Source organism: Ips typographus, linkage group LG12 (genome assembly GCF_016097725.1).
Source record: "Ips typographus isolate SLU linkage group LG12, UJ_Ityp_2.0, whole genome shotgun sequence".
In the NCBI taxonomy this organism is placed as follows: domain Eukaryota; kingdom Metazoa; phylum Arthropoda; class Insecta; order Coleoptera; family Curculionidae; genus Ips; species Ips typographus.
In genome coordinates this window covers 5,030,996-5,040,469 of record NC_138433.1, presented here as the reverse complement: position 1 = coordinate 5,040,469, position 9,474 = coordinate 5,030,996, and the positions used below count along the sequence as shown (strand labels likewise).

Below are 9,474 nucleotides of genomic sequence, written 5' to 3'. Positions count from 1 at the left end.
TACAGCAGTCCGGTATGTTTTTTAGCCAGTAGTGTTGCTTTCTTCCTCGACCTCGATGCCCCTACATTTTTCCTTGTAGAATTAGTGTAGGAATGTGATATTTGCCACCTCTAAGGATATGGTCGAGGTAGGAAACTTTTCTTTCTTTAACGATGCTAAGTATTTCTCGTTCGTAGCCTGCAGTTCCTAAAATTTCTTCATTCGTGGCATGTGCGGTCCACGGCACGCTCAAGAGTCTCCGGTGGGTCCACATTTCAAACGCTTCGATGCCGTTCAGGGTTCCAGCTTTGAGAGGCCACGTTTCTGCGCCGTACAGTAAGATGGGCCATATGTAACACTTTACTACCCGTAGTCTAAGTGCTAGCGACAGACTGCAAGCTAATAGGAAGTTTTTAAGTTTGGAAAATGTTGTTTTTGCATAGTTCTTTCTAAGTTTAAGCACCACTACAACCGGGCAAAATAAGAACACCGAACAAGTCAAGGAGGTCGGTAAAGAATAAATAAATTCAGTAAATAAGTTTGGTAGATATGAATGGCTGATTGCTGGTCTTTGTTCACTCCCAATGTCAACTTTTGCACAGTTACTCAGTTCGCCATGCGTAGATTGACATTAAAAGGAATGACACTTTCGCTAATACACATTACCGACATTAAATAAGAACTCCAAATAAGGCCAAATACTGTTGACCTGACGAAATAATAAGTAACGCACATAATAAATGCTGCATATGGCAAAACAGTAAAAGTACAGTAATAGAAAAGCAAAATAAAAAATAAAACTACACCCAACTCACCCGACCATCTTTAGTTTATTATTAAAATAAATAAGAATTCCATGCTTTGAAATCCCATACATTTATTTATATTTTATCAGATGCATTGAACCTTTTTCAAGGCAATAGTATTCGTGGTATACTTGGTATAGATCACAATTGCTAATTCGGGTATCAAGTTGCCCACAGAAGTACTTGCAGGATTGTTGATTTTGATGAAATTTGACGGCATGACGTTCCTTTCGTGGTTCTAGGCGCGTCAAACATTTGTAGTAAGGCTATTTTGCTTCATGATCCACATTTGGAAATTGGAATTGTGTACACAGCAACTTGTGCCTGAAATAAAAAATAGCTTACTATCAATTCTCAACCAACGTAAATATAATTTGTGAAAGGACAGAATAGCTATGACTTTATGTACATTTATTATAGTGTGTCAATGTCCAAAATTTGATAAAGTCTTAAAAAACCTTTTTTGACCTGTTTTTGCAATAGATATGGTAACCAAAAGATCGATGGCTACGCACATTTATTAAAATACAGTGAATACCACACTTTGTAAATAGCGTCTTATTTCCTAGAGATATTCTTGTGCATATTTGACATTTTGTATGGTTAACTTGTATTTTGTGTTGTTCGTTTGCTTGAAATGAGTTACCATCTCGATAACCAGATTTGACGCTTCTACAATTATTTCCATGGAGCCACGTAAAAAATAAGGTATATGCTACAAAATCGTCAAATTTAGATGATTTAAAAATAATAATTATGGATGATTGCAACTGTACAAGTTAACCATACAACATATTTCATGATATATCAGATTGAGAGACGGAATCAGAAAATGTCATTAAAACATGTCATTCCATAAGAAAAAACTTAACATCATTTCATTGCCATCTTGTGACACCCTGTAAATTCATTAATCACATAACGGTAAAACGTTGAAAATGCGAAAATTTTTATATTCGATGTTTTTCAATATGTAGAATATTTTTCGAAATAGTTAAGGGTTTCCGGACTTTTTACTCACAGTGTATGTTTATTTTTTAACCAAAAGACATTTTTTTCGAAATAAACTACAAAATTCCGACATTTCAGACTCAGCTTTCCGATTTATATGTATTCAAACGCAGTTTGACGTTATGTGGGATGAACTATAAACTATAATGTGAACTATTTAGTATTACTTTAGCTTTAGTGTTTTTTTCTCCATAATAAGATTTTTTAAGCACAACAGTAATGTTTGGCCTTACGGCATATTAATTTTTTAAAAAAACTTGGGTCTTGCTGTCTCCCCTTTGAAGAAAGACAGCCGGCGTTTCACCTTGTCATATGGGCTCCTGAAGATGGGTACTTATGTGCCCGAAACATATGTCGAGCGACCCCTCTAACATTTTTGGGGGGCTTGAATAAATTTTTTGTGGAGAAGGCTGTGTGTTCTTTCCCATCACTTTTACACTTACACCTCCACTTTGAGAAAAATGGACTACTACTTCACACTATAAACTAAATGATGAAAAATGTAATATGAAATAAAGGTCTAAACTTAACTGACTATCAATGCAAATAAACGCCATTTAGTTCTAATCTGGTAAATTCTCAAATGTTGTCCCGTTCGCTTGTCGATAGGTTTTGCAATTTTTAGCTCACTTATTTAGATGCTTTTTAAAAATTATTTTGGATGTTTTGACGAAAACGACATTGCTTAAGTAGTATTTGCAAGTCAATGCCACCTTAATAATTGCTTTTTATTTTTTTTTTTAACATAAATACAAAGTTTTTCCCAACATGTTATACAGAGTGATTTACGCTGATGGTATATTAGAAGTATCTAGAGAACGCCTCCATATTTTTTGTTTAAATTTGAAGTATAGCCTAGGTTGGGTACTACCTAGGTTTGGATCTAAAATATTTTGGACTTTGCGGTGTTGTCAGATCATTCGGAAAGAACAGAAACTTTTGATTTTCAAATGGAACCCACTGTTTCCAATCTCATTCAAGAAATCAAACTTGACAGTGTAGCAACGTTGGCTACCCTGTAAAGTTTGATTTCAAGACATTGATGGTGGATTTCTCAGCAAAACGGTAGTCTAAACATTAATTAAACTCTCAAGTCCTGAAAGGTTTGCCTATGTGACATTTTGTCTTCAGTCAGACAATACCACATGGTTGAAAAGCCCAGAGACCGAAAATGAGAAAACCTACAGGGTGGTAAATATTTACCTTTAAGTCGGACAGATAGAGAAACTACCAGAAATTCGTTTTTTTAAATGGATCCTATAATGTATTATGGTTTGTAATAAAAGAACATTAAATTTAGAACAAATCTATGTATATTCTTCCTATACCTAACTTCAACTGTTTCTGACTTATTAAAAGTTTTTCCATAAAGTGCCTATAAAATCGTGATCCATACTAATCTGAATACGGACACCTGCTTGTGCTCAGTTTAAACCAAGTTGAATTTCACAAATATCTGTCGGAACATGTTGTGGTTATAGGAATGACAACTAGTCATTAAGCCGAAGCAGGTGTCTGTATTCAGAGTAGTATGGATTACGATTGAACGATATATATATATACGATATTCTTTTAATACAAACTATAACCCACCGATGTATCCAATAAAAAAAACGGACGTTTGGCAGTTTTTCTTTCTGTCCGACTAAAAGGTAAATACTGACCACCCTGTAGGTTTTTTTTTCATTTTCTCTCTCTGGGCTTTTCAATTATGTAGTATTGTCCAACTGAGGACAAAAGGTCATATTAGCAAACCTTTCAGGACTTGAGAGTTTAATTAATGTTTAGACTACCGTTTTGCTGATAAATCGACCATTATTTATGAAATATCTAAGAAACGGTGCAAGATAGGTATAGGGAAATATTACCATTAATTACTAACCTTCTTACGAGGAATTCAAAAATAAGATTAGAAGCAGGGTGCTCCATTTGAAAATCAAAAGTTGGTGTCCTTTCCGACTGATCTGGCAACATAGCAAAGTCCAAGATATTTTGGAAAGAGAGTTTGAACTCAACCTAGGCTACGCTCAAAATTTCAGCGTAAAATGTTGAGTCGTTTTCTAGATATTTCTAATATTCCATCATCGTGAATCACCCTGTATACTTTCAAAGCAAAAAACGAGCTTTTCGAATTTCGTTCATAAGAAAAAAAAGTTGATCTTATAATATCTTGCAAAACCGAAACGAGGGAACTGAAAAGCAAATACTCAGGAAAATAGTCCTTAAAAAGTTGCTCTAACAATGTTCAAGTTAAATTTTAAAAATTTTCAAATTAGCTTAATCATTGCAACACAACACTTTTTTCAAAATGCTCGTTTATGATTTTTTGAAAATAACTCAAGAACGAAACAGAAATGAATGATGAATGGTTTTGGTTGCAAATGGTGTTAGATTGACCATTAAATTCAATAAATTATTTCCCATTTTAAAATTCCATCCTTCTGGTGACCAAATTATTCAAATCATAGCTACTATGTAACCAATTGCCGGCATATCTAATAAAATCTGTCAATTTAAACTAAAAGAGGTTATATTATAGAAATGACAGTAGATTTTTATTCGGGATATAGTCCACAAAATACGTTTCGTGTATGTAAAAGTTTAGAAAATTTTGCATTCAGACTTGTCCTAAAGAATTATAATTATATTCGATTAAAAAATCATATCAAATTTAAAATGAAACTCATTAGTATGTATTGCCAAAAATTTTATAATAAACATACTGGAAACATTAATATTTTTTTTGCAAACTGCTGCAACTGATGATATAAAATATTCAGGATATAAAGTATAGATAAAATATTTAATAATATTATATCGTATGAATTCACACTTTTTTAGTTTAGGTTAAAGCTGTTAAATGCTTCGTTAAAGAAATACAATGTTGAAGTTTTAATTTTCTTGTAGTTGTAGCTCCCCAAATTGTTTTCTAGTGAGCCAATAATGGTTTTTTCTTAAAAATTCAAGGTTCTTATTCGATTTAGAAACTTTTTTATATCATTTATTGATTCCGTATCTGTAACCGTTCAAACAATTTTTTTTAAATTTTATTTTCAGAAGTAAACATCTGAATTTTATGATGTAAATTGGTAGAGAATTTTAACATCCTGTATTTCTTTAACAAAGCATCTTTGGAATATAGTTTACTTTACAAACTATAGTTATTTTTAGACATAGATTGCACGGTTTGTTTGCGTATTAAAACCTGAAACACCCTGTATAAGTATAAGAATGTATGTTGTATTGTATAAAACACCTAAAACGCGGTTAGAAAGATAAGCTTTGACTCTAAACCTGTGAAATATGTGTATTTAACATGTTGTGTTTTATTAGCGGTGTCTACATTTCTTAAGTAGTATAAATTGTTAGCTTAGGAAAAAATGAAATATAGTGCATATAGACTGCTCACGATCTTTTTGGATATCTATCCTATAAATAGATTTTTTCCTGTATAATGAAACGACAACAATTTTTAAAACGCCGAGGAAGAAATTTTTTGGTTTATTATTCAAAGAGTTCAAAACACTGAACGTTGTCACATTTAAGTAAAGAATTGTCATTATTTGGCTGTATAAAAACCAACAGATTAAAGAACAATTTTAGTACGGATTAATTAATAAGTAATAGATGTCTATCATTAAAACACCAATGCTTGCTGTCCTTGAAATAACCGATTTAACAAAATAAAACAAGTTACTTAATATATATTAATTTATAAATCTTGTTTAACTCTAAGAGGAAGACACTTGTATTATCGAACATCTCATTGTTAGTTGGCAACACGGCAATGAAATTGAAAGAAATATTTTCCTATAACCTCAAATAAAAATCGTTGTTAAAAATATACAGGGGGCAAAAGTTCAAAATTCAAAGCATAGAGAAGAGCCAAGGTCGTGAACCGACTATAAGTAGTATAATAAAGACTAATTAGTTAAAAAGAGCAAAAAAAATAAATTTTTTAAACTTGAATTTCTTTGACCAATTATATGTAATATTTCGTTATGTTTTCTTGGTCAACTTTTCAGGCCAGTTTACTTCATTCAGTTCATGAAACAGCATTCAAGTCAATTTTTTTTTTAATGTTAACGTTTTGGACTTCCTCTTCAACACAAGATTACGGATGAACAATAGCTAGAAGGTTGTACATTTCAATAAAAAAACTATAAAAAGGTTTTTATAAATAGACTTACCTATCGACAAAAAGCAGCACACAAAAACACATAAAAGTGACAAGAAAATTTTGACCATGCAGGCAGCAAAATATGACGTCATATTAATTTTTATTTGTTTTAAATAATTTATTTTGAAGGGTTATATTTTACAAAGGGGTTTTAATTAAACATTTTGGCCATATTGTCAGTAGCCTTGAAATTCAGCAGGCTCAAACTGAACAGTCTATTTGTTGGAACCAAAATTTGTTTATATTAACAACATTCCTCAGATAAAACCTGAAACGCTCTGTCTACCCTTCCACATTAGCATCAATTAATTATACCAGAATAAATTTTACATATACATGGTGGTCCAGTTTTAAATGTCAATAATCCACTATTCGATAGTACCATCAAAAAATAAGTTGACATACCATACATTATGTCATTTTGCTCCTAAGAAAGATACAGTTCTCCAAAATTTAGTTTAAAAAATCGTTTTTTGCTATAACTGTCAGACCGTTGGAGCAATTTTGATCAAATTTTGAACAAGTACTTATGAATGTAATGCTCATTATGTGATGTGAATGAAGTTTTGTCAAGCTTGTTAAGTGGCGTAGATACCGAAAGATTAATTTTTCCACTATATTTCATACGCTGACTGGATATTTCACAAAAATGACAGTGTTTTAGAGAGATGATGTATCTGCTGTAAAATTTTTATTCAAAATTCATCAAAGGGTCATATCCGGGCAGCAAAAAATTGTAAAATTTTATTTTATAAAAATAAATCTACAAGAAGTGGATTCTTCTTCAAAAAATGAGTTGTTATGTTTTTTGTCATTTTATAAAAGACCTCATCCTAGGAGAAATACAGCCCTCTAAATTTCTGAAAAATCGTTGTCTTTTGTTATAGTCTCAGACCGTTGAAAGTAAAAACCGATCAAATTTGGTACAGGGACTTGAAACTGATGCTTATTACCGGGTGTTAAAGCCACCTACAAAAAACCCTTCATTATAATCAATTATCATCCCTTTGAAGTCCAGAGGTATAAAAATTAATGTAGCTCAAAATAAGTGAACCAATTATTTTGTATCTACATGGACAGCTTAGACCAAAGTTACTTTCGTTCAATAATGAGTATTAGCTTTATAAATACTTGAACCAAAGTTGATCTAAATTGCTTCTACGGTTACAAAAAAAAAACGATTTTTGAAGCTGAATTTTGGAAGGCTGTATCTTCCTGGGACCGAGTTCTTTTAAAAAAGGAAAACATGCATGTCTGCTTATTTTTTGAAGAACGAACCACTGACAGTTCATTGATTATAAAACAAACTATACAATTTTTGCCCGGCCAGATATCAGTTTTTTTTTGGGTTTTTAAACGTAATAACTGAATTATCTCGTAGACGAAGTTTCAAATTACAATGTTACAAGAAATACTTCATTTTTGAACTTGAACCATAAATTAAAAAATTAGTGTAATTTTTGAAAAATGTCCAGTGACAGTAGAAAATAAGACGGGAAAATGAAAATCATTCAACTGAACAATTTTGATAAACGTCATTACCATCACATAATGAGTATTAATTTCAATAGTGCTTGTTCCAAATTTGATCAAAATCGCTCCAACGGTCTGACAATTATGACCAAAAAACTTTTTTAAACTGAAATTTGGGAGACTGTATCTTTTTTAGGAAGAATTTTTTACAAAAATTACATAATGCATGTCAACTTATTTTTTTTGATGGGCTATCGAATGGTGAATTATTGACATTTAAAACTGGACCACCCTGTCGTCATAAAACGAACAACCAAAAACGAAGACATTAGAAAAACAGCTACAAATTATTCTCGAGAAATAGATGCTGCTCTTACAAATAAATCTGAGGTTAAAGCATTATTTGGTTTGCTGTACATACATGGCTGGAGTTCTAAAATCAAGTCGCTTGCATGTAAGCGAGAGAGTATGCAAGGAACGGCCGTAGAACTTTTTCGCCTGGTAATGTCAGTAAACAGATTCTAGATCATTCTTCAACATCTGAGGTTTGATAATGCTGAAACCAGTAATGAAAGAAAGAAATAGGCAACCTATTAGAGACGTATTTGATGCATTTGTCACAAACTGCAAAAATGCGTACTCACCCTTTCACTACGTTACGGTGGATGTAAAATTAGAGGTTTTTAGAGGACGATGCTCGTTTAGGCAATATATTCCCAACAAACCAAACAAATATAGAATAAAGATATTTGCTTTAGTAGACTCTAAATGTTATTTCACCTCTAATTTGGAAGTTTATGTCGGGAAGCAGCCGGATGGGCCTTATGCGGTAAGGTATAACAAATGTAACAGTCCACACTCCATCAGAAGAAGGGAATTTCTTTGAAACCTAGCATTGCAGCTAGTCAATAATCATCTACATCAAAGGTCTGAGCTTAGTTGTTTGCCGCAAGTACTTCATTACGAATAAAGTAAATTATTGACTATGAAAGGCCCACACAACCAGCAACAACTACAGACACTGTTCTAAAAAGAGGCCGTTGTAGTTACTGTGACCAAAAAAACAATAAACCAACTAAATATAGTTGCACAAATTGTGAAAAATAATATGTTTGATCTGTTCTGAGTAATTGAAAATAGATGATAATGCTTATGTGAGCTCTAATACTATTTTTATAAAATCCTTGTTAAAACTGTTATTATTTAATTTGACTAGTTTATAACTGCCCGCATCAAAGTAATTTCATATCGTATTTAAGATAGGTGTTATTTTTTAAATGTAATAACCAAAAAAATGCTCATGTGAACTTATGCTAATCCACTGGCCGATCACATAAAGTATCAATAATGTGGTTACATCGCAATGGTTATTTTTTAACTAAAATAAAAAAAAATGCTAGATGAACCTATGCTAATCCAGTGACTGATCACATATGGTAATCAAATAAATACTATCCTGTTCTCAACATCTCAATTTCTAATGTTTTTCTTGCAAAATAATGTATTCTATATTATTAGTTTGTTTACTTCCAAATCTAAATTGGTGCAATCCAACCAAAGACGTCATCCGACTACGTTCGGTTGCGTTCTACCGTACCGCCACTAACAGCCCCCACCGTTGGTTTTGTGTTTAAAAGACGGTCGCGCACCGGAAAACGGGGTTTCTTCGATCGCTAAAAGATTGAAACCAACTAGCCTAGCCGTTCCGTGCCGTGGATATCTCTTATCTCCGCGTATCTGTAGGTAAAAAATAGGCATATATCGTCCGTCCGGTATTTGTTCTGTTTGCTGTTTTAAAACCGTACCGTTAACTGTAGTTATTTTAAAACCTGTAAATTGGGGCATTTTCAATATCTTTCCGTGGTTTTCCGTTTGGGGGTATTTCTGGTAAGACGGCGCCGGCTACAGTAACTTTCTTTTGAAAAGAGTTAGGTAATCTTTCTGGTTCTGTTCCTGTTTGTTTGACACCGGGGAAACGGTGTAGCAAGCGGGAACTGTAAATCCTGTAGCTCGTTTACTTACTAG

General features: G+C 32.6%; 1 long non-coding RNA gene across 1 annotated transcript; it reads right to left on the bottom strand.

Moving 5' to 3' along the window:
• Nucleotides 1–793: 793 nt before the first annotated feature.
• On the bottom strand, nt 794–6,285 carry LOC145736532 (uncharacterized). Its single transcript, XR_014179995.1, has 2 exons — nt 5,987–6,285; nt 794–1,109 (listed from the first exon to the last, which is right to left on the bottom strand). It is a non-coding gene; the product is annotated as an uncharacterized LOC145736532 (long non-coding RNA).
• Between the last annotated feature and the right edge of the window lie 3,189 nt (nt 6,286–9,474).